General features: G+C 36.3%; 1 protein-coding gene across 4 annotated transcripts in view; it reads left to right on the top strand.

Moving 5' to 3' along the window:
• LOC136148309 (alpha-amylase 2B-like) overlaps positions 1–26,874 on the top strand; it is a 60,969-nt gene that overhangs the window by 17,297 nt on the left and 16,798 nt on the right. Inside the window, exon 1 of one of the 4 annotated variants that reach the window (XM_065907843.1) lies at positions 18,682–18,931. The exons of 2 other annotated variants lie outside the window; for them this stretch is intronic. The gene's annotated coding sequence lies outside the window, so the exon portion shown is untranslated. Of the gene's footprint in view, positions 1–18,681; positions 18,932–19,114; positions 19,153–26,874 lie in introns of those variants that run through there. One more of the 4 variants, XM_065907847.1, reaches the window with a different exon arrangement.

The raw sequence follows: 26,874 nt of genomic DNA, 5'->3' as shown, positions 1-26,874 counted from the left end.
GAATCCCGTGGACAGGGGAGCCTCATGGGCTGCTGTCCATGGGGTCACACAGAGTCGGACAGGACTGAACGACTTGGCATGCATGGCATGCTCTTAGCAAATTTCAATTATAGATTACATTGTTACCAACTATAGTCATTATACATCATGTCCTTAGTCCTTATTCATTTTATAACTGAAAGTCTGTAACTTTTATCAACCTTTCTCTATTTCCCCCACCACCCAGCCCCTGGCAACCACTTTCCTACTCCCTGGATATGAGCTCAGCTTTTTTTTTTTTTTTTTAATAGAAATGATACCATGCAATATTTGGTCATTTTCTCTCTGGTTTCTTTAATGCCTCCAAGCTCATTCACACACAGTGGAATATTATGCATAAATGTATGTATTTATGTATGTGTATGCATACATATATACTTATATCATGTTTTTGTGATCCACTGATTTGTTGTTGGCCCTGTAGGTTCTATTGCAATGAACATAGGAGTACAGATGCCTCTTCTAAACAATGGTTTTGTTTACTTTGAATATATACCCAAAAGTAGAATTAGTGGATCATATAGTAGATAGATTTTAAATTTTTGAGGAATTCTCATGCTGTTTTTCATAGTGATTACCAGTTTGCATTTCCACCTGCAGAGTATAAGCCTTCTCTTTTGTTCACATTCTTGCTAGCATTTCTTATCACTTATCTTTTTGATGATAGTCATACAAACAGGTGTGAGGAGGGTGATCTCATTGTGGTTTTAGTTTGCATTTTTCTGCTGATTGGTTATGTTGAACATCTTTTCATGTATCTTGCACATTATATATCTTATTTGGGAAAAAAAAATTCTGTTCCAGTCCTTTGCCTATTTTGAAATTGGGTTATTTGGATTTTTTTTTCTATTGAAATGTAGGTAAGATCTTATTTAGAAAGCCCTGAAGATTTCACACATGCACACACAAAATCAACATACAAAAATCAGTTGCATTTCTATACACAAATAATGAACAATCTGAAAAGGACTGATCAGTCTGTACATGGAAACAATTCAGTTTACACTAGCCTGAAAATGAATAAAATGCTTAGGAATTAATAAAGGAGATGAAGAACTTGTACAGTAATAACTGCAAAACATTGTTGAAAGAAATTAAAGAAGACATAAATGGAAACACATCCCACATTTATGGATTGGAAGATCTAATGGTGTTGAAATATAAATTCTATGGAAAGAGATCTACAGAGTCAATGCAATTCCTATCAAAAATCCCAACTTTTTTTTTTTTTTTTTTGAGCAATAGGAAAACCCATTCTAAAATCTATATGGAATTTTAAAGAACACCAAATGGCCAAAATGATCTTTTGAAAGAACAAAGCTGGAATACTCACACTTCCTGATTTCAAAACCTACTACAAACCTACAATGTGAAAATGTCATAAAAACAAACATATAAACCAATGAAAGAAAATAGCCCAGAAATGAATGAATGTGTTACATGTGTGGTGAAATGGTTTTTGACTAGGTTTCCAAGACCATTAAATGAGGAAAGATTCTTTTTAACAAATGATACTGGAAAAACTGGATAGTCACATGTAAAAGAATGAACTTGGTCACTTACCTAACACTATATACAAAAATTATCTCAAAATGGATCAAAAATATAAATTTAAGAGCAAAAACAATGAAACCTTAAAAGAAAATATAGGATAAAGGCTTCACAATGTTTTATTTGGCAATGACTTCTTAGATATGCTACCAACAACCCAAGTAACAAAAACCAGTCAAATTGGATTTCATGATAATATTTAAAACATGAATGTCAAAAGACACTATCAATAGATAAAAGAATGCACCCACAGAATGGGAGAAAATATTTGCTAGTCATGTATCTAATAATGGATTTATATCCAAAGAACAGTTAGACAGGTTCTGGGCCTCACCTGACTTCTCTGAAGTTGCTTCTCCATCTTGTGGTTGTCAGTGAGGTGGAGTTATGTTTCCACATTCAGAACAGGAAGCTTGCTGGGTATTTGTTGAAGTGTTGTCATCTTCACATATCTTAGTAGGGGCCAAAATTCTATCCTCTTCAGTGCTGAAATGCATTAACAACAGAGGATAAAGAAGGCAAGGTTCTCAGCCCAGAGGAAACACAGAGGTGAAAGCCTCAATGACAATTTAATGAGAGCATATACATTTGGAGTCAGGAACTGCTGTGAAAGACCTGTGACCTTTAGAGAGACTTTATGGAGAGGCTTATTGGAAAGGAGAAGCTGCTATTCAACAGCGACAAACATAGGATAGATTTGGAAGAGATGAAATAATCATCTCACTTTAAACCCCAGAAAAGGAGGCGACTACTAGACAATTCATAGATTACAGCCTTGTTGTGGTGAAGGGGCTTGTGTAATTCACTGAAGCTCTGAGCTATGCCATGCAGGGCCACCCAAGATGGATAGGTCATAGTGAAGAGTTCTGACAAAATGTGGTTCTCTGGAGGAGGAAATGACAAACCACTCTGGTATTCTTGCCTGGAGAACCCCATGGGCAGTATGAAAGGGCGGAAAAAAATAATGCCAGAAGAAGGGCAAAGGCTAACAGAGTTTTGTCAAGAGAACACACTGGTCATAGCAGGCACCCTCTCCCAACAACACAAGAGACAACTCTACAAATGGACATCATCAGAAGGTCAATACTGGAATCAGATTGATCATATTCTTTCCAGCCAAAGATGGAGAAGCTCTATAGAGTCAACAAAAATGAGACATGTGCTAACTGTGGCTCAGATCAAGAACTCTTTCTTGCAAAATTCAGACTTAAATTGAAGAAGGTAGGAAAAACCACTAGGCCATTCAGGAATGACCTGACTCACACCCTTTATGATAATAAAGTGGGGGTGATAAATAGATTCAAAGAATTAGATCTTGTAGACAGTGTCTGATGAGCTAAGGTCAGAAGTTTGTAACATTGTGTAGGAGTCAGTGACAAGAACTGTCCTAAAGAAAAACAAATTCAAGAAGGTAAACTGGTTGTCTGAGCAGACTTTACAAATAGCTGAGGAAAGAAGAGAAATGAAATGGAAGGGAGAAAGGGAAAGCTGTAATCAACTGAATGCAAAGTTCTACAGAATAGCAAAGAGAGATAAGAAGGCCTTCTTAAATGAAAAATACAAAGAAATAGAGGAAAACAATAGAATAGGAAATACTAGAGATTTCTTCAAGAAAATTGGAGATATCAAGGGAACATTTCGTACAAGGATGGGCATGATAAAGGACTTAATTGAAGCAGAAGTGATTAACAAGAGATTACAAAAATACGCAGAAGAACTGGACCAAAAAAGGTCTTAATGATCTGGAAAACAACGATGGTGTGATCACTCACCTAGACATCCTGGAATGTGAAGTCAAGTGAACCTTAAGAATCATTACTGAAAACAAAGATAGTGAAGGTGACAAAACTCCAGCTGAACTATTTGAAATCCTGAAAGATGATGCTGTTAAAGTACTGCACTCAATATACCAGCAAGTTTTGAAAACTCAGCAGTAGTCACAGGACTGGAAAAGACCAGTTTTTATTCCAGTGCCTAAGAAGGGAAATGCCAAAGAATGTTCAAACTACCATACAGTTGTGCTCATTTCACATGCTTTCCCATTATAGCAAGGTTATGGGCTTCCTTGGTGACTCAGTAGTAAAGAATCTGCCTGCAATGCAGGAGACATGATTTCAATCCCTAGGTCAAGAAAATCACCTGGAGAAGGAAATGGCAGCCTATTTGCAGTATTCTTGCCTTGAAAATCCCATGGGCAGAGGAGCCTCCCAGGCTATTGTTCATTGGGTCACAAGAGTCAGACATGATTTAGCAAGTAAACCACCAACCACAACCTCAACATGGTTATGCTCAAAATCCCTCAAGCTAGGCTTTGGCAGTACATGAACTGAGGATTTCAGATGAACAAGGCAGGGTGTAAAGAGGTAGAGGAACCAGAGAGCAAATTGCCAACATTCTTTGGATCATGGAGTAAACAAGGGAGTTAACAGTAAAATATCTATTTCTGCTTCATTGACTACCCTAAAGCCTTTGACTGTGGATCACAACAAATTGGAATATTCTTCAAGAGATGGGAGTAGCAGACCACCTTACCTGTTTCCTGAAGAATCTGTATGTGGGTCAAGAAGAAACAGAACCCAATATGGAACAACTGACTGGTTCAAAATTAGGAAAGAATTATGACAAGGCTGTATAATGTCACCGTGCTTATTTAACTTGTATGCACAGTAAATCATGCAAAATGCTGGGCTGGATGAATCACAAGCTGGAATCAAGATTGCCAGGAGAAATGGCAACAACCTCAGATATGCGGATGATATCTTTGTAATGGTAGACAGTGAAGATGAAATAAAGACCTTCTTGACAAAGGTGAAAGTGGAGAATGAAAAAGCTGGCTTGAAACTCAATATTTTTTTAAAAAAATAAGAAAATGGTGTCTGGCCCCATCACTTCATGGGAAGTAGAAAAGGAAAAAGTGGAAGCAGTGACAGATTTTATATTCTTGGTTTCCAAAATCACTGTGGACCATGACTGCAGCTATAAAACGAAAAGTCACTTGTTCCTTGGAAGGAAAGCTATGACAAACCTAGTCAGAGTGTAGAAAAAGCAGAGGCATCACTTTGCTGACAAGAGTCCATATAGTCATAACTGTAATTTTTTCAGTAGTCATGTCCAGATGTGAGATTAGCCCATAAAGAAGGCTGAAAGCTGAAGAATTTATGCTTTTTAATTGTGGTGGTGAAGACTCTTAAGAGTCCCTTGGACTACAAGGAGATCAAACCAGTCAATCCTAAAGGAAATAATCCTTGAGTACTTATCGGAAGGACTTGCTGAAGCTGAAGAGCCAATACTTTGGCTACCTGATACAAAGAGCTGACTCATTGAAAAGTACTCTGATACTGGGAAAGATTGTACATTAAAGGAGAAGGTGACTGCAGAGTATGAGATGGTTAGATAGCATCACCAACTCAATGGACATGAATCTGAGCAAACTACAGGAGATAGTGGAGGACCGAGGAGCCTGACATGCTGCATGGGGTAACAAAGGGTTGGACACAAGGATGGAGGAATGGGGAGTTGAATTGGTACAGAATTTCAATTTTACAAGATAAAAAGATTTATGTAAATCAGTGGTGGCAATGGTTGTACAATGTTATGTTTGAATTTAATACCAATGAACTATGCTTAAAAATTAATGGTAAATTTTTATGAATGTGTTTACAACAATAAAAAATACCCTGCCTATAAATAAATAGCCTGCTTTATTCATCATCCTCCAAATTAGCAACAACCCAAATGTTTTTCAATTATTTTTGTACCTCTACATAAAATAGTGACAACTGATCATGGAATTGTATGGATTTATCTCAAGTGTATCATGTTTGGTAAAAGAAACCACACTCAGAAAATCACATACCATGTGGTCACATTTTTATATAATAATATAAAACTAAAATTATGGAACAGCTACCTGGTGAATAGTTACCAAGCGGCCAGGTCTGGGTAGATGAGTTGACTACAAAGAGAATTGTGAGGTGTGATAGGAATATCTATTGTAATGCTTTTAAAAGTTCTATAAATCTTTATTGAGCTCCCATGGGTTGCAACATAGAGATATAATTTTATTATCCTGTGTGTTTATCCAGTTTCCCCAATATCAGATATTGAAGAGACTATCCTTTCTCCCTGGGTGTTCTTTGTTCTCCTCTGAAATAGTAGTTGACTGTATTTTTAGAGGTTTTAATTTTGGGCTTTCTGATCTGCTCCACTAGTCTATTTTTGTGCTATTCCCTACTGTTTTTTGTTTTTATTACTATAGATTTATAGTATAATTTAAAATCAGGAAGTGTGATACCTTCAGTTTTGTTCTTTTTCCTCAGTATTGTTATTTAGGGTCTTTTGGGGTTCCACACAAATTTGAAGATTGTTTTCTTCTGTTTCTGTACAGAAACTCATTGATATTTGATGGGAATTGTATTGAATCTATAGATGGATTGGGTAGTATGGGTATTTTAGTAACATTAATTCTTCCAGTCCATGAACATAGGATATTTTTTCATGTGTTTATGTATTCTTCAGTTTCTTTCAGCAAACTCGTATGATTTTTGTTGTACCAATGTTTCACTTTCTTGGTTAAAATTATTCCTAAATATTTTGTTATTTTTAAGGTTATTTTGAATGAGATAGATTTCTTTATTTTTTTAGATGTTACATCATTAAATCAATGTATAAAAATATAACTGGTTTCTGTATGTTGATTTTATATCTTGCAACTTTTCTGAAATTGCTGACTAGTTACAATACTTTTTTCTGGCTGATATTTTCAATATACAAGCCCATATTATTTACAGATAACTACAGTTTTACTTCTTCTTTTTGGATTTGAATGCCTTTCATTTCTTTGTCTCACCAAATTGTTCCAGTTAGAACTTCTGCTGTATTGAATAAGAGTGATAAAAGAGGACCTCTTTGTCGTGTTACTGATCTTAGATGAAAAACTTTCAACTTTTTTCCTTTGAGTATAATGTTAGTTGTGTGTTTCTTGTATATGACCTTTATTATGTTGAGATATGTTCCGTCTGTGCCCAATCTGTGGAGTATTTTTATCGTGAAAGGATGTATTTTGTCAAATGATTCTTCTATATCCAGTGAGATGATTGAGATGTTTGTCTTTCATTTTCTTAAAAAGTTACATTTATTGCATATGTTGAACCATTCTTGCATCCCAGGGATAAATCTTACTTGGTCATGATGTATAATAATCATTTTAATGTATTCTTGAATTGAATTTGCTAATATTTTGTTGAGAATTTTTACATCTATATTCACCAGAGTTACTATCCTATAGTTTTCTTTTCTTGTGGTGTTCTTGGGTGACTGATATCACAATAACATGGGCCTCGTGGGATAAGTTGGAGGTATTCCTTCTCACTTTTCTGGAAGAGTTTCAAGAAGGGATGGTGTTAATTCTTCTGAAAATGTTCAGTAGAATTTGCCAGTGAAATTATCTGGTCCTGGGGTTTGGGGTTTTAGAAGGGTTTTGATTACTGATTCAATTTCTTTACTTACTATTAGTCTGTTCAGATTTTCTGTTTCTTCCTGATTCAATCTTAATAGGTTGTGTGTTTCTAGAAATGTTTCTATTTCTTCTACATTATTTAATTTATTAGCATACAATTATTTTTTAAAGTTTCTTATGACTTTCTGTATTTCTACTGTATTATCATCTTTTTTTTTCTTTCTAGTTTTATTTCTCTTTTATTTATCTTTTCTTCATAGTTAGTCCAGCTAAAGATTTGTAATTTTTAAAAAATTTTTATAAAGAATGAGCTTAGTTTTGTTGATCTTTTCTATTGTTTTTCTGATCTCTATTTCATTTATTTTCTCTCTAATCTTTACTGTTTTCTTCCTTATGCTAACGTTGGGCTTGCTTTGTTCTTTTTTTCTAGTTCCTTGAGATATAAAATGAGACTTTTTTTGTCATTTTTCTAATGTCTTAACATCTACATTTAACACAATGAACATTTCTCTCAAAATTGCTTTTGCTTTATACCATGCATTTGTATATGTTGTATTTTCATTTTCGTTTCAAGATAGTATTTTTTAAATTTATTTATTTATTTTTTGAATGATGATTGTTTTGCAGAATTTTGTGTTTTCTGTTAAACCTCAGCATGAATCAGCCATAGGTATATATATCCCCTCCCTCTTGAAACTCCCTTCCATCTCCTACCCCATCCCACCCCTCTAGATTGATACAAAGCCCCTGGTTGAGTTTCCTGAGCAACACAGCAAATTCCCATTGGCTATCTATTTTACATATGGTAATATAAGTTTCCATGTTACGTTTTCCATACATCTCCCCTCTCCTCGTCTCTCCCCCTGTCCATAATCCTAATCTCTATGGCTGCCCTGGAAATAAATCTTCAGTACCATTTTTCTAGATTCTGTATATATGCATTAGAATATGATATATATATCTCTTTTTGACTCACTTCACTCTGTATAATAGGTTCTAGGTTCATCCACCTCATCAGAACTGACGCAAATGTGTTCATTTTTATGCCTGAGTTATATTCCATTGTGTATATGTACCACAGCTTCTATATCCATTCATCTGTCAATGGACATCTAGGTTGCTTCCATGTTCTAGCTATTGTAAATAGTGTTGCAATGAACACTGGGATACATGTATCTTTTTCAATTTTGGTTTCCTCAGGGTATATGCCTAGGAGTGAGATTGCTGGGTCATATGGTGGTTTTATTCCTACTTTTTAAAGGAATCTTCATACCGTTTTCCATAGTGGCTGTATCAACTTACATTCCCACCAACAGTGAAAGAGCATTCCCTTTTCTCCACATCCTCTCCAGCATTCATTGTTTATAAACTTTTTGATGATGGCCATTCTGACTGGTGTGAGGTGATATCTCATTGTAGTTTGAACTTGCATTTTTCTAATAATGAGCGATGTTGAGCATTTTTCATGTGTTTGTTAGCCATCCGTATGTCTTCTTTGGAGAAATGTCTCCTTAAGTCTTTTACCCACTTTTTGATTGAGTTGTTTGTTTTTCTGGCTTTGAGTTCAGTGAGCTGCTTGTATATTTTGGAAATTAATCCTTTATCAGTTGTTTAATTTGCTATCATTTTCTCCCATTCTGAGGGTTGTCTTTTCACCTTGCTTATAGTTTCCTTTGCTGTGCAAAAGCTTTTAAGTTTAAGCAGATCCCACCTGTTTACTTTTGTTTTTATTTTTATTCCCATTACTCTAGGAGGTGGGTCATAGAGCATCTTGCTTTGATTTATTCATCGAGTGTTCTGCATATGTTTTCCTCTAGAAAACTTATACTTTCTGGTATTACATTTAGGTCTTCAATCCCTTTCGAGTTTATCTTTGTGTACGGTGTTAGGAAGTGTTATAATTTCATTCTTTTACATGTAGCTATCCTGTTTTCCCAGCACCATTTATTGAAGAGGCTGTCTTTTCCCTGTTGTATAGTCTTGCCTCCTTTGTCAAAAATAAGGTACCCATCGATGCATGGGTTTATTTCTGCACTTTCTATCTTGTTCCATTGGTGTATATTTCTGTTTTTCAACAGTACCATACTGTCTTGATGACTGTAGCTTTGTAGTATAATGTAAAGTCAGGAAGGTTGATTCCTCCAGTTCCGTTCTTCTTTCCCAAGACTGCTTTGGCTATTTGGGGTCTTTTGTGTTTCCATATGAATTGTGAAGCTTTTTGTTCTAGTTCTGTGAAAAATGCTATTGGTAATTTGATAGGGATTTCATTGAATCTGTAGGTTGAATTTGGTACTATAGTCATTTTTCACAATGTTGATTCTTCCTACCAGGAATGTGGAATATCTCCCAATCTGTTTATGTCATCTTTGATTTCTTTCATTAGTGTCTTATAATTTTCTTTGTACAGTTCTTTTGTCTCCTTAAGTAAGTTTATTCCTAGACATTTAATTAGTTTTGTTGCAGTGGTGAATGGAATTGATTCCTTAATTTCTCTTTCTGATTTTTCATTATTAGTATATAGAAATGCAAGTGATTTCTGGGTATTGATTTTGTATCCTGCAACCTTGCTAAATTCACTGATTAGCTCTAGTAATTTTCTAATATTATCTTTAGTGTTTTCTATGTACACTATCATGCCATCCGCAAACAGTGAGATATTTACTTCTTCTTTTCTGATCTGTATTCCTTTTATTTCTTTTCCTTCCACAATTGATATAGCTAGGACTTCCAGAACTATGTTGAATAATAGTGGTGAGAGTGGACACCTTTGTCTTGTTCCTGATTTTATGGGGAATGCTTTCAGGTTTTCACCATTGAGAATAATGTTTGCTGTAGGCTTATCATATATGACCTTTACTATATTGAGGTAGGTTCCTTCTATGCCCATTTTCTGAAGATTTTAATCACAAATGTGTGCTGAACTTTGTCAAAGGCTTTTTTTGCATCTATTGAGATGATTGTATGGTTTTTATCTTTCAACTTGTTAATAAGGTGTATCACATTGATTGATTTGCATATATTGAAGAATCCTTGCAATCTTGGAATAAACCCAACTTGATCATAGTGTATGAGCTTTTTGATGTGTTTCTGAATTCTGTTTGCTAAAATTTTTTTGAGGATTTTTGCATCTACACTCATCAGTTATTGGCCTGTAGTTTTCTTTTTTTGTGTTGTCTTTGCCTGGTTTTGGTATCAGTGTGATGGTGGCCTCGTAGAATGAGTTTGGAAGTGATCCTTCCTCTGCAATTTTTTGAAAGAGTTTTAGAAGGATAGGCATTAGCTCTTCTCTAAATGTTTGATAGAATTCTCCTGTGAAACCATCTTGTCCTGGGCTTTTGTTTTTTGAGAGATTTTTGATCACAGCTTCAATTTCAGTGCTTGTAATTGGTTGTTCATAATTTCTATTTCTTCCTGGTTCACTCTTAGAAATGAACTTTTCTAAGAATCTGTCCATTTCTTCCAGGTTATCCATTTTATTGCCATATAGTTGTTCATAATAGTCTCTTATAATGCTTCGTATTTCTGCATTGTCATTGTAACCTCTCCTTTTTTCCTTTCTAATTTTGTTGATTTGATTCTTCTTTTCTTATGAGTCTGGCTAAATTGTTTGTCAATTTTGTTTATCTTCTCAAAGAACAAGCTTTTAGTTTTATTAATCTTTGCTATTGTTTCTTTCATTTCTTTTTCATTTATTTCTGCTCCAATATTTATGATTTCTTTCCTTCTAATAATTTTGGAATGTTATTGCTCTTCCTTTTCTAGTTGTTTTAGGTGTGAAGTTAGGTCGTCTGTTTGATGTTTTTCTTATTTCTTGAGGTAGGATTGTATTGCTATAAACTTCCCTATTAGAACTGCTTTTGCTGTATCCCGTAGGTTTTGAGTTGTCATGTTTTCATTGTCATTTGTTTCTAGAAATTTTTCGATTTCTCTTTTGATTTCTTCAGTAATCTGTTGGTTAGTCTCCATGTCTTTCTGTTTTTTTTTTTTTTTTTTTGCATTTTTTTTCTTGTAATTGATATCTAGTATCACGGCATTCTGGTCAGAGAAGATGCTTGATAAGATTTCAATTTTCTTAAATTTACTGAGTTTTGATTTGTGACCTATGTGGTCTATCCTGGAGAATGTTCCATGTGCACTTGAGAAGAAGATATATTCTCCTGCATTTGGATGGAATGTTCTGAAAATACCAGTGAGGTCCATCTCATCTAATGTATCATTTTAGACTTGTGTTTCCTTATTAATTTTCTGTTTTGATGATCTGTCCATTGGTGTGAGTGGGGTGTTAAAGTCTTCTACTATTATTCTGTTACTGTCAATTTCTCCTTTTGTGTCTGTTATATAGTGAGGTACTCCTCTGTTGGGCATTGATATTTACAATTGTTATGTCTTCCTCTTGGATTGATCCCTTGATCATTATGTAGTGTCTTTCCTTATTTCTTGTAGTAGTCTTTATTTTAAGGTCTATTTTTTCTGATATGAGGATTGCTACTCCAGCTTTCTTTTGCTTCCCATTTTCATAGAATGTATTTTTCCATCTTCTCACTTTCAGTCTATATGTGTCTTTAGGTCTGAAATGGGTTTCATGTAGACAGCATATATATGGGTCTTGTTTTTGTATCCATTCACCCAGTCTGTGTCTTTTGGTTGGAGCATTTAATCCATTTACATTTATAGTAATTATTGATATATATGTTCCTATTGCCATTTTCTTAATTGTTTGGGGTTCATTATGTAGATCTTTTTTCTTCACTTGTATTTCTTGGCTATAGAAGTCCCTTTTACATTTGTTGTAAAGGGGTTTGGTGGTACTGCCTTTTCATTATTTTTTTTTAACCTATTGTTTGAGGTCACCTTTTCACAGGCTTCAAGGTTAAATTCTTTCATTCTTTTGCTTTTTGCCCTCCTAAGGTTGGCCCAGTGGTTTATGTAAGTTTCGTATAGGGTGACATTTGCTGCTTTTAATATTCTTTCTTTGTGTTTAGTCTTTGTTAGTTTCATTAGTATGTTTCTTGGCGTGTTTCTCCTTGGGTTTATCCTGTATGGGATGCTTTGTGCCTCTTGAACTTGATTGACTATTTCCTTTTCCATGTTGGGAAAATTTTTAACTATAATCTCTTCAAAAATTTTCTCAAACCTTTTCTTTTTCTCTTCTTCTTCTGGGACCCCTGTAATTCGAATGTTGGTGTGTTTGTTATGGTCCCAGAGATCTCTGAGACTGTCCTCAGTTCTTTTCATTTCTTTTTACTTTATTCTGCTCTTCAGAAGTTATTTCCACCATTTTATCTTCTAGCTCACTGATTCATTCTTCTGCTTCAGAGATTCTGCTATTGATTCCTTATAGAGTATTTTTAATTTCAGTAATTGTTTTGTTTGTTTCTGTATATTTATTCTTTAATTCATCTAGGTCTTTTTCACTTGATTCTTGCATTTTCTCCATTGTCTTTTCAAGGTTTTTGCTCATATTAACTATCATTATCTTGAATTCTTTTTCAAGTAGTTTGCCTACTTCCTGTTCATTTATTTGGACTTCTGCATTTGCAGTTTGGGTTACAGGGGTTCTGGCATCATCAAGTACTCAGGGGAGTTGGTGGTTAGGGCAGGAGGGAATATCCTGCTCTAGAAGGGTGTGGCAACGGGTATTGGCCAATATGCTCCAGCGTTTTTGCCTGGAGAATACCCCTCCCTGACAGAGAAGCCTGGAAGGCCACAGTCTACAGAGTGGCAAAGAGTCGGACATGACCAAAGCAACACTTTGTGCATAGATGCAAGACTCTTTTTGCCTGTGACAGCTCTGCCCCAGTAAGAGTTGAGCATGAAGGCGGCACAGCTGCTTGAGTTGTGGAGACCTAGCAGCAGCAAGTGTTCAGGAACATGGACTGCCTCCACCGCAGAAGTTATGGCCCTGTCAGTCTTTTCCCAAGCCCCTTGTAGCTGGTGATCAGAAGACCTCTTTGGCCAGTCTTTCTCCATAGCTCCGCCTGTTAAGACACTGAGAGGGCTCCCTTGCCTTGGGTCCTTCTCTGTTGTTTGGCATGTCAGGAACATAGAGGGGGCCCCCCTGACTGGGCTCCGACTCTGTAGATCAGTGCATCAGTCACTTGAAGGAGCACCCTGGGTGGGGTCCTACCTTGTAGTTCAGTGCATCAGATGTTTGATGGGCCAGCTTCTCTATTGTTCAGCTGCTGATGCTGGCGTGTGGGAAGAGAGAGGCTATGGTGATGGCTCAACCCCCTATGCATGACTCAGCAGTATCACCTTGCTTTCATGGCTGCCTGGCTTTCCTCCACAGGCATTTTCCACCATGAGCTCCTCCCTCCCATCTCCTCAATCTGTCTCTCATCAGTCAACAGCAGCCCTCGACCTGGGATTGCTCCACACTCCCCAAACTCCAACTCCCAGCCATTGCACCTTCCAGGCCCCTCATCCTTGTCTGTGGTATGTATGACTGTGGCAAGGACTGTCTAATTGTCATTCCATTTAGGCTGCCACATATCAGCTCTTTCACTCTCTGCCTTAAATGTTTCTCCTGTGACTCAGACAGTTGTCCCGATGTGGGGATCAGATCCCCGCTTTAGTTCCCCCACCTGCTGAGGGCAGGTCCAGTCCTACTAACACTCCTATTTTTCCTCCTAGTTCCTTCATCCTACCGAGTTTTGGATGGTTCTGTATATTATTTTCCTCTGCTCAGGTACTACTGTCCGCTCTCAGCTGGTATTCTGCATGCACTTCTGTGTCTGAGGGTGTATTACTGATGTATCCGTGGAGAAAGATGTACTCCAGGTTCACCTGCTCTTCTGCCACCTTGTTTTTCTCCCAAGATAATTTTTAATTTTCCTTTTGATTTCTTCTACTGCTCATTGGTTATTCAGAAATGTGTTGTTCAGCTTTCACATATTTGTAGACTTTACAGCTTTCCTCTTATTGATTTCTAGCTTCATACCACTCTGGTCATACAAGATAGTTGGTATGATTTCAGTCTTCTTAAAATTGCCAAAGTTTGTTTTCCGTCCTATCATATGATCTATCCTGGAGATTCTGTGTTCACCTCAGAAGAATGTATTCTGCTACTATTGGGTGGAATGTTTTATAGATGTCTGTTTGGTCCATTTGTTCTAAAGTTTGGTTCAATCCATTGTTTTCCTTTTGATTTTCTGTCTGTATGACCTCTCCATTGCTTACAGTCTCATCTTAAAATCCCCTACTATTGTACTGTTGTCATTTTCTATTTGCTTAATATATTTTAGTGCTCTGATGTTGGGTGCATGTATATTTTCAATTGTTATATCTTCTTGAAGTATTGACCCCTTTGTCTTTATATTATAACCTTTGTTGCTTGTTCCTGTTTTTGTCTCTAAATCTATTTTGTCTTATATAAATATGGATAACTTACTTGGTATATTTTCTTCTGTCCCTTCACTTTGAGCCTATATATGTCTTTAGACCTGAAATAAGTCTCTTACAGGCAGCATATAGTTAGGTCTTGTTTTCCCCAGCCCACACTGTGCCTTTTGATCCATGAATCCAATATCTTTATATTTAGAGTGATTATTGATATGAAAGGATTTACTACAGTCATCTTATTATTTGCCTTCTGCTTGTATTTCATCTCTATTGTTTCTTTTCCCTCTGTTTCTACCTACCTTTGTAAATTTGTCATTTTCTCAGTCACCCTTTTTATGTTTTGTGTCTCTATTGTAGATTTTTGCTTTCAGGTTACCGTGAAAATTACATAAAACATCTCATGGGAATAAAAGTCCTTTTTTTTTTTTTATAATCCTGAAGCAACTTTTCTTTTCTCATATATAAATATTTCATCAGTTTACTCCTGTTATATTTTTGATGTCACAACTTTCCAGTTTTCTTCTGTGCATTCATTACCAAATTATACTAGTGATAGCTATTTTTAATGCTTTTTCATTCTACCTTTATACTATAATTAAATGGTTAACACACCTGTATAATATAGTTTTCTAATTGTGATCTTCTGTTTTTCATTTTTACTAAAGCATTGCATATTTTCAGATGTCTTTGTGTCACTAGTTGCATCTTTCCATCTCAGCTTGAAGAGCTTTTTTAGCATTTCTTGTAAGTCCGGTCTAGTGACTTCAGCTTTTGCTTATATAGGAAAGCCTTTCAGTTCAGTTCAGTCACTCAGTTGTATCCAACTCTTTGTGACTCCATGGACTGCAGCACGTCAGGCTTCCCTGTCCATCACCAACTCCCAGAGCTTGCTCAAACTCATGTCCATTGAGTTGGTGATTTATTTCTCCTTTATATCTGAAGGATAACTTTGCCTGATAAAGTATTCTTAGTTGTCAATTTGTAATCTTTCAACATATTTAATATATCATGCCATTCCTTCCTGGCCTGTAGAGTTTCTTGTGAGAAATCCACTGATAGTCTAATGGAGTTCCTTTGTAGATCATGTTTCTTTTTTCTCTGGCTAAATTTAGGATTCTTTCTTTATCATTGATTTTTTTTAACAGTTTCATTGCAATGTGTATTGGAAAAATTTTGGTATTGAGATAACAGGCTGTTCTATTAGCTTCATGAACTTGTATGTCTAATTCCTTTCCCCAGTTTGAAAAGTTCTTAGCTATTATTTTTCAAATGAATTCCCTTCCCCCTTTTACCTTTCTCCTCCATCTGGTACACCAATTATTCTTATATTTGTTTCTCTGATCAAATCCTTAGGGTTCATAAGGTTTCTTTATTTTAAAAAAAAAAACTTAGTTCTTCTAACTGGATCATTTCTAAATTCTTATCTTCCCAGTCACTTATTCTTTCTTTCATCTAATTTGTTCTGTTACCTTTGCTGTCTAATGAGTTCTTTATTTCATTTATGGATTTATTCAGCTTCAGAATTTCTGTTTGGTTCCTAAAAATTCAACTTTGGTAAACAATTCCTTTTAGTCATTAATTTTGTTCCTGAGTTCATTGACTTTCCTTTCTGAGTTTTCTTATAGCTAATAGCTACTTTGAATTCTTTTTCAGATCTCAGTATTTTATGCCTTTGGGTTCAGTTCCTGGAGAATTATTATTTTCTCCTTGTGATACCATATTTCTTTGATTTTTCATGTTTGACATTATGTGCCTTTGCTTTTACAGTTGAAGTAGCAAATACTTTTCTTAGTTAAGAAATGTTTACTTGGACTGTTACAGCTCAACAGGTTGACGATTAGAAAACTTTCTTTTGTTTTCCAGAAGGAGGCATTGTAGCTCAAGTTTTGGATTTCTCCTGTATACACTGGCTCTTGGGACTGTGCTCGCGAGTTTAAAAAGAATTGACATCAATATGGGGGTAGGCTTGCTGAGGCTTAGCAACAGATTTTGGGGGTGCCATAGCTTGATAGGGGGATCCTAGAGTTAGGGAATCCAAGGTTCCTGAAGCAGATAGTCGGAAGCATGTTCCTCCAATGCCTTTATCTTATCTGCCCCTTTTCCTTTCCTCCCCTCCTTCCCATCATAGAAGTCATTCCACAGAACTCCAGATCTACTAGGGAGAAATGGGACCTTGCATGTGGCCAATTTGTCACTCACCACTTTTGTTTTCCGCCGCCTCCTCTAACACAGATGTAGCTACTTCCACTGCCAAAAGCCCAGTGTCATTTAAGGGTCACCTTGGAGAGGAGAACTGCCTCAGTAACGTCTTCCTTCTCCTCTACCTCCAACCATGGCTCAATCCTGCTCCAGTGGCATGCTGGGTTCCCTCATCAAGCTGGCTAGACCTCCGCAAGTTCTCTCTTTTGAGGGTCCACCCAATTGTGTGCTCTCCCGGTTACACTTCTAACAATTGGAGCAAATGAGAGTGGGGCAGACTCATCCATTCCCTTGAATCTGTAGCCCTCTTTGAGGCCCTATCTACCTACAGGAGGGTAGAAATCTCCTAAGTATCCTGTATAAAAAAAAAATGCAGAGGACTTTTGTTTGGTTGTGGATGTCCAAATAGTTATAAGTCAAATGGGAGAGGAAAAAAGGAACAATTCATACCACCATGATGCTGATGTCATGTCAGTTTTGCTCCTTTTAAGAGTGGTTGGTTATTTGTCTAGTGTAAATGCTACTTGTCTTGTTCTTAGGTCTTATTTTCTACATCAATAAAATAAGATGATTATATTTAGATAAGTGTTTTCAAATGACCAAAAAGCAGGACAAGAACAATGTATTAACGGTAGTTTTTTTAATAATTTCATGATTTTATATTAAATATATATATTTGAAATTTTGGTTATTACTGAAAATCTAGAAATCACTGGACTAATTTATCCCAATAGTCTCTCTCAATGTTAACATTCCCTGATCTTATGGTTTATCCTTCTCTTGACTTCTTACATTCCAAGAGAAAGAAAATGTCATTTAAAAATATTTTATGAATCAAAGATCTTAAGGGAACTTAGTGGTTGTATCACTAAGGAGAGAATATGTTATGCTGTAGTAACAAAGAACTAAAAATTATCAGTGCCTTACAGTAGAAAAGTTTATCTCTCATGTTCATCTCAGATTAACAAGGGGATTCTTCATATCAGTCACTTTATAATCTGTCACAGAAAATCATCTTGATACATGTTTTGCTATCATAGAAGCCTCAAAGTAAAAACGTTGCTTCTTTTTGCATTTCATTGCCAAAGCAAATTGCATGATACACCTGAATTCAATAGGACAGAGGTGTATATTTCACCTGCAGGGAGGAACACTGAATATTGATAAGCCACAAAATATTCTGTGGGTGAATATGATACCAGGAATAAAAACTAACAGAAGTATTAATTTTATTTAGAATAAAAGAAAAAATAGGAAATTTTGGAATAATTCTTACTATTTGTGTAATCTTCTCAACATATTAATATTAACTGAACAAAAATTTCCATATTTTAAGATATCATCACGTATAATTTTTTTGTTTGATTTTTTAGAACCACCCAGTGAGGGAGATTAAAAAGACTGAATTGTGATAAAAACTCACTGCAGTATTATTAATAGATCACTTGGTTTTGAATTTCAGTGTCAATATTTACTAAACTATGTTCATGGACAAACTGCATTATTCCATTTCTTATTGTCTCAGGTTCCTTCTTTAAAGACTGAGTATAATCATAATTCTATCCTGAATTTATATATCTGTGAGGAGTCAAAGTGGTAATACATGGAAAAGGCACATAGTAACACTTGATTCACATCACTAGTCATTATTTTTTGAAATTTTATCATATTTATCAACAGTACTGTTATTCTCATTTTTCAAATGAAGACGTAAATTCAATCTACAGTTTTTAATGTTTTCCCTGAGCTTCACATAGTAAATGGCAAAGCTTGGATTCAAAATTAGATTTCCAGTTTAGAGATTTTGTTTACAGTCTACTTACACTTAACTAATTTGACACAGTCGTACTCTAATCTGTGTCTTTAAGGTTATTTTAGTAAATAGTACCCCCCGCCCTGCGATGGGTTGATATAAATGGATCGGGGAAAAAAGACTGATTGAGATTAGGAGAGGATATTGAGAATGAGAAAGGAAAACAGATAGAAAGTAGGCAACTGAGAAAGTGTGGTGCAATTAGAAGAGGAGGCCGGGGAGCAAACGGAGCTGGGGGAGGGAGGTCAGCAGTTTGCTCAGGAAGCAGGAGGGAGAGTGGCCAAATCTGGGGTCATGTGGGGCTCAGAGTATACTTTTTGTACAAATTAGGTTTGGAGAGTTTGAGCAGGATTGTGAGAGCACATCTTGAAAAGAAGAGTATTTATAGGAAATCTAAAAGTCCTGAATTCAGAATTTCTTTTTCCTCACTGAAAAGAAAACTAAACCAGAACTGTGTGATTTTGTTGTTTTATAATTGGAAAGACTGAGTTGTGGATTTGGGAGGCCACTCACTTAGGGAAGTTGACGTGGTAAGTTATTAAAATTGTTTTGAGTGTCATATTGTTCGCTCTTCCGTTTTTTTCTCGAAACGAGTGATTTCTGTCATATGCTTTGATACAGTACAGAGTTCACAATCTATTTTAGACTTGTTGACAACTCAGGTTTCAGTGTCCAGCAGCACAAAATGTACTCTGTGTTTGAAATGCCTCTGGGCCATGGCTCAAAATGTTTCTCTCATTTCATAAATATGGTATGTAAACTTGATTGTCTTTACCTTCATTTCTCTAATCTTTACAAGTGACTTATTATCCTGAGAATAAACCTTGTAGATAAGTCTAAGTAAACAAAACTATTTTTCTTAATATTAGATATGTTTTATTGAGACTTCAAATATAAATGTTCCCTAAAGAGTGTTGCTTTGTTAAGATATTATCAAACATCCTATTTAATATTTTTTAGAAATTCCTAAGACATCTCATTTGGTAAATTATAGTAACCATTAGAGTTTTAAAATAAAAATAAATTTCCACTTTTTAGAACAATCCAGAAAATATGAGGTGTGGGCAACAGAGCATTGATACTAGTATTACTGTGAATAACTTCTCTGAGTAGAACCACTTTAGGAAGACTATAATAACAAGTAGACTATAATAACAATAGAAGTAGATATAACAGCTATTCCAAGTTCTTATTTTTCTGTTTTGTTATTAATGCCAAAGATGCCAAGAATTTACAGTATTTACCTTCCAAGATATAAATACCTGTTTTAATGTCTCTGCTCTGAAGTTTATAGCTCTTTAGATTAATTTAGATGAAAATTAAGATTACATGAGAAAACATATGACAATGGCTGATCCTTGGTAGAAGTTATTATATGTTTTCATATCTCCAGCTATGCTCTGATACTAGTAAAATCCCCCAAGTTGTGTCTGCAAGTTACCCTTTATTCTAACAATACTTTTAAATGCTTTGTGAAAAACGCTTGTTATTTAAACAACAGTTCAGAGATAACTGATGAGGCTCATCTGGGGGGATATGAAAATACTCTGAGATGTAGAAAGTATTTGGGAAAAGTAGAATGGAAAGACAATATTTAAGATGAAAAGTGAAAGTGGAATGTTACTTTTTTCTAGTTTATAGATGAATTTTAAGATCACGCAGCTGATAAATGTCAAGGTCAGGATTTAAACTATATTTTGTGTAACTCCTAAAGTCTCATTCTTAACCATTACATTTTTATATTTGAAACCTTGAGTCAAGTGTGAAGTTCAAATGATGCTCTTGTCTCTCAACTCTTTACCACCATCAGTGCTATGTCATCCACTCTCTACTCAGTCTTTCCTATTCTGTTTCTAATATTCATCTACATTCAATTATTTTCTTGTCCTCTTTGCAAATTTTCCTTCCTTTTTTGTTATTGAAAACATTTATTTGGTAATTAAACTCCTCTCCCTACTTTGAAGGCAACTTATATATGTTCCCTCCTACCTGCTCCATCATATAGACTGCAAAGCTGTAACATTGGATTCAACATCTACATTGGTACCTCGTCAACTTTCAAGAGTCCAGCTCTCCAGGTCTGATAATCCCACCAGATTGCATTGGCCTATACATGCTAGTTGCTTATAATGGCATTTGTTTTGATTGGTTGGTGTCTGTGCTAAATCAGTTGTTAAATATTTTGTACATCATTTCTGAAACTATCATTTCTTTGTTGAAAACTGCCAAATCTCTCTTCTTTCTTCATATCTAGTGTTTTTTAATACAGTAAACTCAATATATCCCATATTCACTCTTCAGGGTCCCTAAACCAAATTTGCCTCTAGATTACACTATGAATAATAATAGTATTGTCATTGTTTTACTCACTAACCTTTAAATCATAGAGTCCTCTTTGATTCTTCCTTTTCTCTATTCCCCTACATTTGATTAGCTACCATTTCTGTATAATTATCTCCACCAAATCTATTGTTGAGCTTCCCTGGTGACCCCAACAGTAAAGAATCTCCCTGCAATGTGGGAGATCCAGGTTCCATCCCTGGGTCAGAAGATCCCCCAGAGAAGGAAATGCCAACCCACTCCAGTATTTTGCCTGGAAAATTCTAGGATCAGAAGAGCCTAGCAGGCTATAGTCCATGGGGTCAAAGAGTCAACACGACTGAGGAACTAAAACACACAAATCTATTGCCTCTCTCCCCTTTATATCAATTCATTATTGCTGAATAACAATAATAACTTACTATGTCTTAGATATCTCTTTGTCGACTAAGTAGTTCTTTTACTGATTTAGCTATGGAACAATCATTCAACTACAGTTAGCTGGTATGTCAGCTCACATGATTGGAAAGGCTCAGACCACTTGAATCTCTCCATGTGGTCTTCTATCCCAGTTACCACACCACAATGGTCTCAGATTTTCAAAAGATGTGGAGATGACAATCAAACTTCTGACTGTTTGTCTCTTGTTCGCTGATATCCCTCTGGGCAAAAGAAGTTATAAACCAACTCCATAATCTATGTAGGAAGAGATTCCACAAAAATATGGATACTGGCAAATGTCATTCATTGGGTGGCACTTATTGGTACATAGTCTGCAATTTTTATTTTTACTGCTAAAATCCTAGTTCAGATTTTTCGTCATACTCTGTTTTACTACTACATAAGTTTCTATCTTCACCTGCCAGTTCTCTTTGCCTGCCAATCCATCTGCTATACTCCAGAAACTCTAATCATGTTACTTTCCATTTTAAAAAACAAGCAAAACCTTCTGTAGCTTCTCATAGTTTTCAAAAGAAAGTCTGCTTACTTCTTCCTGACTTTGCAAGACCCTCAATATAATTTTACTAAGTCCTCCACCACTTCTAATTCAATGTTCTATAAAACTATATTAATTTCTTGCTATTCTCCTGGCCCAGTTCCTACAATTGGCACACATTTTTTTTTCCTTATTTTAAAACCATTTCACCTTATCTCTTTTCATTAAAATAAAACTGATTCTTAAGGGCAATTTTCAGTCAGTTCGGTTCAGTCACTTAGTTGTATCTGACACTTTGTGACCCCATGGACTGCAGCACACCAGGCCTCCCCTTCCACCAACTCCTGGAGCTTGCTCAAAGTCATGTCTATCAAGTCAGTTTTGCCATCCAGCCATCTCATCCTCTGTGATCCCCTTCTCTTACTGCCTTCAATCTTACCCAGCATCAGGGTCTTTTCCAATGAGTCAGTTTTTTGCATCAAGTGGTCAAAGTATTGGAGTTTCAGCTTCAGCATCAGTCCTTCCAATGAATACGTAGGAATGATTTCTTTCAAGATTGACTGGTTTGATCTCCTTGCAACCCAAGGGACTTCAAGAGCCTTCTACAACACCACAGTTCAAAAACATCAATTCTTTGGGCAAACCACTTCAACATTCTTGTGTTAAGAACCCCATGAATAGTATGATAAGGCAAGGCAGTTTTACATTCCTCTATTCCTGTCAGTCACAAAGGATTTTCATATTAATTAAATCCCAGAACACTTTACTCACGTGTCTCTTAAAATAATGATTATGTCTTTCATTTTATTATTGTTATTTGTATTTGTGCATGGACTTGTCCTTTCTCAGACTTAATGTGATAAAGGTGCTATAACAGTGCTGTCCAATAGAAATATAATGAAAGCCACATATATCATATAAAAATTTTAGTAGCCATATTAAAAGAGGTAAACAGAAACTGGGGGATTTAATGTTAATAATAAATTTTATCTAGCCTAGCTTCCCTGGTGACTCAGATGGTAAAGAATCCTCCTATAATGTGGGAGACCTGGGTTTGAACCCTGGGTTGCGAAGATCCTCTGGAGGAGGACATGGCAACCCACTCCAACATTCTTGCCTGGAGAATCCCCATGGACAGAGGAGCCTGGTGGGCTATAGTCCACGGGGTCACAAAGAGTCGGACACAACTGAGTGACTAAGCATAGCGCAATGTATTATAAAGTATCTCAACATGTAAACAATATACAAATTAATTTTTACATTCTTTTTCATACTAACTCTTCAAAATCTGAAGTGTATTTTACATATATTACATGTTTCTGTTTCAGTTCAATGAGTCACTCAGTCGTGTCCGATTCTTTGTGACCCCATGAACCGCAGCACGCCAGGCCTCCATGTCCATCACCAACTCCCCGAGTTTACTCATACTTATGTCCATTGAGTCGGTGATGCCATCCAACCCTCTCATCCTCTCGCCTTCAATCTTTCCCAACATCAGGGTCTTTTCAGATGAGTCAGATCCTGGCATTAGGTGGCCAAAGTGTTGGAGTTTCAGCTTTACCATCAGTCCTTCTAATGAATATTCAGGACTGATCTCCTTTAGGATAGACTTGTTGGATCTCCTTGTGGTTCGAGGGACTCTCAAGAGTCTGCTCCACACCACAGTTCAAAAGCATCAATTCTCAGCACTCACCTTTCTATAGTACAATTCTCACATCCATACATGACTACTGGAAAAACCATAGGCTTGACTAGATGGACCTTTGCTGGCAAAGTAATGTCTCTACTTTTTAATATGCTGTCTAGTTCGGTCATAACTTTCCTTCCAAGGAGCAAGCATCTTTTAATTTCATGGCTGCAGTCACCATCTGCAGTGCTTTTGGAGCTCAAAAAATGAAGTCTGCCACTGTTTCCACTGTTTCCCCATCTATTTGCCATGAAGTGATGGGACCAGATGCCATGGTCTTATTTTTCTGAATGTTGACCTTCAAGACAACTTTTTCACTCTCCTTGTTCACCTTCATCAAAAGGTTCTTTAGTTCTTCTTCACCTTCTGCCATAAGGGTGGTGTCATCTGCATATCTGAGGTTATTAATATTTCTCCCGGCAATCTTGATTCCAGCTTGTGCTTCTTCCAACCCAGCATTTCTCATAATATACTCTGCATATAAGTTAAATAAGCAGGGTAGCAATATACAGCCTTGACATACTCCTTTTCCTATTTGGAACTAATGTGATGTTCCATGTCGAGTTCTACCTGTTGCTTCCTGACCTGCATACAGATTTCTCAAGAGGCAGGTCAGGTGGTCTGGTATTCCCATCTCTTTCAGAGTTTTCCACAGTTTATTGTGATTTACAGTCAAAGGCTTTGGCATAGTCAATAAAGCAAAAATAGATTTTTTTTTCTGGAACTCTCTTTCTTTCTCGATGATCCAGTGGATGTTGGCAATTTGATCTCTGGTTCCTCTGCCTCTTCTAAATCCAGCTTGAACATCTGGAAGTTCATGGTTCAAGTATTGCTGAAGCATGACTTGGAGAATTTTGAGCATTACTTTGCTAACGCGTGAGATGAGTGCAATTGTACAGTAGTTTGAGCATTCTTTGGCATTACCTTTCTTAGGAATTGGAATGAAAACTGAGCTTTTCCAGTCCTGTGGCGACTGCAGAATTTTCCAAATTTGCTGGCATATTGAGTGCAACACTTTCACAGCATCATCTTTTAGGATTTGAAATAGCTCAACTGGAATTCCATCACCTCCACTAGCTTTGTTCGTAGTGATGCTTCCTAAGGCCCACTTGACTTTGCATTCCAGGATATCTGGCTCTAGGTGAGTGATCACACCATCGTGGTTATCTGGGTTGTGAAGGTCTTTTTTGTATAGTTTTTCTGTGTATTCTTGTCACCTCTTCTTAATATCTTCTGCTTCTGTTAGATCCATACCATTTCTTTCCTTTATTGAGCCCATCTTTGCATGGAATGTTCCCTTGGTATCTCTAATTTTCTTGAAGCGATCTCTAGTCTTTCCCATTATATTGTTTTCTTCTATTTCTTTGCACTGATCACGAGGAAGGCTTTCTTATCTCTCCTGGCTATTCTTTGGAACTCTGCATTCAAATGAGTATATCTTTCCTTTTCTCCTTTACTTTTCACTTCTCTTCCTTTCACAGCTATTTGTAAGGCCTCCTCAGGCAGCCATTTTGCTGTTTTGCATTTCTTTTTCTTGGTGATGGTCTTGCTCCCTGTCTCCTGTACAATGTCATGAACCTCCATCCATAGTTCCTCAGGCACTCTATCAAATCTAGTCCCTTAAATCTATTTTTCACTTCCACTGTATAATCATATGGGATTTGATTTAGGTCATACCTGAATAGTTTAGTGGTTTTCCCCACTTTGTTCAATTTCAGTCTGAATTTGGCAATAAGGAGTTCATGATCTGAGCCACAGTCAGTGGCCACACAGTCTTTGCTGACTGTGTAGATCTTCTCTGTCTTTGGCTGCAAGGAATATGATCAATCTGATTTCTGTGTTGACCATTTGGTGATGTCCATGTGTAGAGTCTTGTCTTCGTTGTTGGAAGAGGGTGTTTGCTATGACCAGTGCATTTTGTTAGCCAAACTCTATTAGTCTTTTCCCTGCTTCATTCTGTACTCCAAGGCCAAATTTGCCTGTCACTCCAGATGTTTCTTGACTTCCTACTTTTGCATTCCAGTCCCCTATAATGAAGAGGACATCTTTTTTGGTGTTAATTCTAGAAGTTATTGTAGGTCTTCATAGTACCATTCAAATTCAGCTTCTTCAGCATTACTGCTTGGGGCATAGACTTGAATTACTGTGATATTGAATGGTTTGCCTTGGAAACGAATAGAGATCATTCGTTTTTGATCTGTCGTTTTTGCGACTGCAAGTACTGCATTTCTGACTCTTTTATTGACTATGATGGCTACTCCATTTCTTTTAAGGGATTTTTGCCCACAGTAGTAGACCTAACGGTCATCTGAGTTAAATTCACATATTGCAGTCCATTTTATTTTGCTGATTCCAAAAATTTTGACGTTCACTCTTGCCATCTCTTGTTTGATCACTTTTAATTTGCCTTGATTCGTGGACCTAACATTCCAGGTTCCTATGCAATATTGCTCTTTTTACAGCATCAGACTTTACTTCCGTCACCAATCACATCCACAATTAGGTGTTGTTTTTGCTTTGGTTCCGTCTCCTCATTCTTTCTGGAGTTATATTTCCACTGATCTCCAGTCACATACTGGGCACCTACCGACCTGAGGAGTTCATCTTTTAGTGTCCTATCTTTTTGCCTTTTCATACTGTTCATGGGGTTCTCAAGGCAATAATACTGAAGTGGTTTGCCATTCTCTTCTCCAGTGGACCACATTTTGTCAGAACTCTTCACCATGTCTCCATCTTGGGTGGCCCTACATGGCATGGCTCATAGTTTTGTTGATTTAGACAAGGCTGTTGTCCATGTTATTAGATTGGTTAGTTTTCTGTGATTGTGATTTTCAGTCTGCCTACCCTCTGATGGAGAAGGTTAAAAGGTTATGAAAGCTTCCTGATAGGATAGACTAACTGAGGGGGATATATTTCAAGGGTTTAATAGTGAAGTTTTCCTTGTGGCTACCGTATTGGACATTGCAACTCAAAAATTCTATGAGAAACTTTGATGTAGTACAGAAAATGTTAACCTGTGTTAGGACGATTATCGAATTTCAAGTTTGTAACTTATTATGTGGGCCTGAACAATGTACTCGGTCTCTCTGAGTCTTAGTTCCTTTATGTGTACAAAGTTTCTGCAATGATTAGAGTAGACTGTATTATACAATTTCTGACATAGTGTTCATTTATTTAAAAAAAGAAATCAATGTAGACACAACCCAAACTACACCAATGTCTTGCACAGTACCTGAATTTTAGAGTCTGTATGTTGCAACCATTTTTTGATCACATAAGCCATTATGCTATTTGTTTTTTAAGGACCATTAACTATGAAGTCTACCCTTAAGAAAATCTGTTCCAGATGGTGGCCATATAAATACTTACTTTTTGCAGTAGAAATCAAATATCACTTAATAATATCATATAAGTTAAAAAAACTATCATACAGAGTAGTCCTACCTAACTATCAAGATGAGCTTCATAAAGATGCTTTATGCATCTGAAAGGCAGCGTAGTTACTAGGTATTCAGGGGTAATGGAAGGGA

The sequence above is a fragment of the Muntiacus reevesi genome, chromosome 1 (assembly GCF_963930625.1).
Source record: "Muntiacus reevesi chromosome 1, mMunRee1.1, whole genome shotgun sequence".
NCBI lineage: Eukaryota > Metazoa > Chordata > Mammalia > Artiodactyla > Cervidae > Muntiacus > Muntiacus reevesi.
This window is presented reverse-complemented; position numbering and strand designations above follow the sequence as displayed.